General features: G+C 39.8%; 1 pseudogene; it reads left to right on the top strand.

Moving 5' to 3' along the window:
• The first annotated feature begins 1,909 nt into the window (after positions 1-1,909).
• On the top strand, positions 1,910-3,209 carry LOC143680934 (tropomodulin-2-like; annotated as a pseudogene).
• Positions 3,210-4,346: the final 1,137 nt, after the last annotated feature.

The following is a 4,346-nucleotide window of genomic DNA, read 5'->3' as shown; positions in this document are numbered from 1 at the left end:
TTTGGTGGGGCAGTTTTTTATTCATATATATCACTGAAAAAATTAAAAGAAACAATTCACTCAACTATTTACTAAATAGTAAGTATATACAAAGCATTGCTCTGGGCACCAGCAAACAAAATAGACAAAAATCTCTATCTTCATGGGACTTACATTCAAGTGCAGGGAGACAGACAATAAGCAGTAGCATTGTAAATGAGTTATACAATAGATTATAAGATGATAAGTATTATGGGAGAAAATAGAGTAGTGGTGAGAGCATCATTAGCTCTTCAAATGCCCTGAGTCTGGGATTGGAAGGAATATACAGATCTCAGGTTCTGTTAAAAGGCTAGCCTGTGATGGATACAGGGAGACCCTGGGACAACAGTGAGAAATGAGTCTTCAGAGCCACGGGGGCTAAATTATGCTGGGCTGTCCGGGCCGGAGTTGGTGGGGAATGAGCTTTATCTCCTCCCTTTCCCCCAAAATAGAAATTCATTCCATTGTTTTAAACAATGAAGTTGAAACTGGTCTTTTGAAAGGAGAATTGGTAGGAGGAAGGTAAGAGTGAATGTAGTGAGGCAAGAACCATGTTGGTGGTTTGGAGTAGGGTGGAGGCAGAAAGGGTGGAAAGCAATGCAATGGTATTAGGAAGAAAGAATGTCAAGGATGATGCCTGGCTTCTAATTTGAACACCTAGCTGGATAGTGGAACACTGAGACCACCTCCTGGGACAACTGTGTTGAGTTTGAGATGACTACACAGTAAAACTGTCACGTAGTAGTTAGATTTTGTGGACTTGGAGATCAGATATGAGGAAGCAATAGCACTATACAACCATTCAATGAGATAAAAATTTCCATAGCTAGAGCACTATTTTATTCATTTTTGTCTTCAAGAATATCATGAAGGCACATTGGAGCAGATAAAGAACAAGGTTACATGCCACACAGACTTGAGTTGAGATTCTGCTTTCACCAATTACTAGTTAAGTTTACTTAACTATTCTGAGCTTTAGCTCCCTCTTCTGCAAGTCAGAGTCATTACTTCTGTAAAGGATTTTTGCAGATTGAAAAAGATAAGGGTTTTCAACAGATAAGGGATTGTGAGATAGGAAACCTCAAATCAATCTCAATCTCTAATTTTTCCATCATATGATTTCCTATTTTAACTATTATTGCTGTCAAAAAAAGAAATTTACTCACATGACATGTTCCTAGCGGGCCCACATGGTCTCCAGTTTGTGCCTACCATGTCTTTAATAAGTTGTCTAGAGTTCTTAACATCAACTATAAAAAAGTTGTGGATTGAAGAATGCATTGTATTTTCTTTTATCAAGGCTTTACCTACATCTACCAGCTCCAGTTTTCCTTCACCCTTACACAAATCCTAAATAACAACGTGTTAGAATGATGAGCAGCTGTTCCTAGATTTCTATTTAGCTGCTCTTGGCAGCTGAGGAGGAGAAACTGAGAACAAATGGGTTTATCGGGGAACGGGAACTGGCAGCAGAACTTGGTGGAAAGACAAGGAAGTGAGAAAAGTGGATATTGATAGGATTATTAGGAAATGGTCCTTATCATTGCGCTTAACCAGACTGATAAGGAGCAGCACTGAGGAGTTAGGATAATAGATCTCAATGATGCAAAGAACAGCGTTACTTGGAGTAAAAGTGGAGAAGACAAAGGGAAAGAATGTTAGGCTCAAAGGGATTTGAATTTATTATTTCAGAGATGGAGTACTAGCTTGACTTAGGGTGTGACCAAGGGAAGCCAGTGTAAGGGACTGACTACATGGCATGGAAGTGAAGGTTTTCAGGTATAAGAGGAGAATATTTAGAGGAAAAAAAAAACTGTTACAAAGGATAGATATCTCTACCAGATAACAAAACATACTTAAACCCAGCTTGCCGTTGCATAGCTCGGGGATGGGGCCAGGAGCTGTCCGCCTATCGCCCGGGATTGCCTCGTTTGCCCCGCACGGCGCCGCCGTCTTTGCCAGGCACGGTTTAGGCTTTCTCCCAGGGCGCAGAATAACCGCTCTCACAGCAGCTCCGGAACCCGCGCACCTACAGTGACGTCTCAGGAAGCTGGTCCATTATATAAGAAGCCATGACATTCCCTTTTCATAAAAGAGCTGGAGAAAGACAAGAACATCGATGAAGATGAGCTTCTTGGCAAACTCTCAGAGGAGGAACTGCAACAGTTGGAAAATGTTCTTGATGACCTGGATCCCGAGAGTGCACTGCAGCCAGCCGGATCCGACAGAAAGACCAGACACAAGAACGCAGCCATTGGCCAGTTTCACGGCCAGCGCCAACACCTGTATCTGGAGAATGAGGCTTTGGAATAAAAAAACCAGGAAGACTTTGTGTCCTTCACTGGAAAAAAGAAAGGGAGAGTCTTTAACCCCAAAAAACACCTGTAGAAACTCGTTAAGAAGGAAAAGTGACCCTTGTCCTAGAACTGGAAGAAGCTTTGGCCAGCTTCTAACCCTCGAAACTCTAGGACCTTACAGCTGTTCTTGGAGTACACAATTTGCTCAACAATACAAAATATGAGGAAGGAACGAGCAGCACTCAAAGTGGCAAAGGGCCACTTTGTAAGAAATGTGATCAAAGGGGAAAAGGTCAAGCCAATATTTGAGGAACCACCTAATCCCATGTGGTTCCTCATGGAAATGTGGAAATAAGTCTGCAGCAGATAAAAAGAACATTCCACTTCCAAACCTGAAGGAATATGCCAGGGCTCTGGAGACCAACACTCATGGAAAGAAGCTTAGCCTGGCCAGAACCCACAGCAGTGACCATGTGGCAAATTCACATCTCAAGTGGGACTAGCCACTTTTCAAGGGCTTAATAGCCACATGTGGCTCGTGGCAGCCCTTTGAACAACATAGGTTTAAAGGCTTTTGCAGATATGCTGAATGGAAATGAGACCTTGAAAAGTCTAAACATAGAATCTAGTTTTATCTCTGGAACTGGGATCCAGCCCAGGTCAAGACACTGAAAGAAAATGACATCCTGATGGAAATCAAGATCAACAATCAGAGACAACAGTTGGGAAGGGCTTTAAAAATGGAAATTGTTAAGATGCTCAAGGCAAATCCATCCTTAAGTTTGGATACCAGTTTATCAAACAGTGGACAGGAACAAGGGTGGCACAGCTGCCATCACAAAGAACGATGACCTGGTTCTCGAGAAGTGAGTTGAAGGAGACCGAAGGTAAACTTTCACAGGAGGGAAAGAAGTTTCATGAAGGCAGCTGTTGTATGGCTGTTAAAAAACAAACTGATACGTGTCTTCTTCTCAGTAGAAAACCTTTCACCAAAGGCTGTTCATTTTCCCTTACCATACAACTAGTAATTTGATTGTTTTTATTTTTTAGCACTACTTATTTATCTTGGATTTTTAATATACACAGTTGTTTTATTTGCCTGTGGACATCTCTGGTACTTGCTCAAGGGGACTCAGACAGGTCTTGGTGAATGACAACAACTGAAAATTATTTTAACCATTTTCCTATTGGGTTGTCTTGCTATATTTCATGAACTTTTTTTTAATCATTAGAAGGAATTTGGAACATAAAATGTGTTTTTAACTGTGATTATGCTAGATGCCTCTATCTCTGTTTACATGCATAGCTTTGAGTTAGGCTGAACGCATCAGAATGTTCTGCTGACCAGATAAGAAGGTAGTATTGCCAATCTTTCTCTGGGTGAGAAAATGTAACCAACTTGGCACAAATTCTCCCTTAGTTACAGAAAAATCATTAAGCGCTCATACCCTATGGATTGAAGATCAGTGGTGTGCTCTTTGTAAAAGCAAGACAGCATTATGGTGCTTTAATGCAGCATTAATAAGTATATGATATTTATAGACCCACAAATGTAGCTTCAGGCTGTATTGTAGGTCGCAACATGAATCAACACGTCCACCTTAACTGACTATTCAACATAAATTGTATCTTTAATGTGACTCCTGTGGAAAACCATTTAAAAAGCTGTTTTAAAATTTTCCAGACATGATAGGAAATGTTTAAATTTTAGTAAGAAGGAGACTTTGAAACAGTACATTCTTAAGTAAAACCGTAATAATTTCACTTAAAAAAAAACATACTTAAAGTATCATGTTTAAAGCAAAGAGATAGGAATGCAAAGTAGAAAAAATATTTGTTGGAAAAGCATGGAGAGCCCAGAAATTGACCCAAGTTTGTATGGGATTAATTAAATATTGCTCAACAATGAGTGGGAAATAGCCAAAATTTAATAAATGATATTGGGTTAAGATATTGTTTGGGAAAAAAGAAATATATAACCATATTTAAATAATCTCCAAATGGATTAAAAACCTAAATATTAGGGAA

Source organism: Tamandua tetradactyla, chromosome 1 (genome assembly GCF_023851605.1).
Source record: "Tamandua tetradactyla isolate mTamTet1 chromosome 1, mTamTet1.pri, whole genome shotgun sequence".
In the NCBI taxonomy this organism is placed as follows: Eukaryota; Metazoa; Chordata; class Mammalia; order Pilosa; family Myrmecophagidae; genus Tamandua; species Tamandua tetradactyla.
Note: the sequence above shows the minus strand (reverse complement) of the source record. Positions and strands in the feature narration are given on the sequence as shown.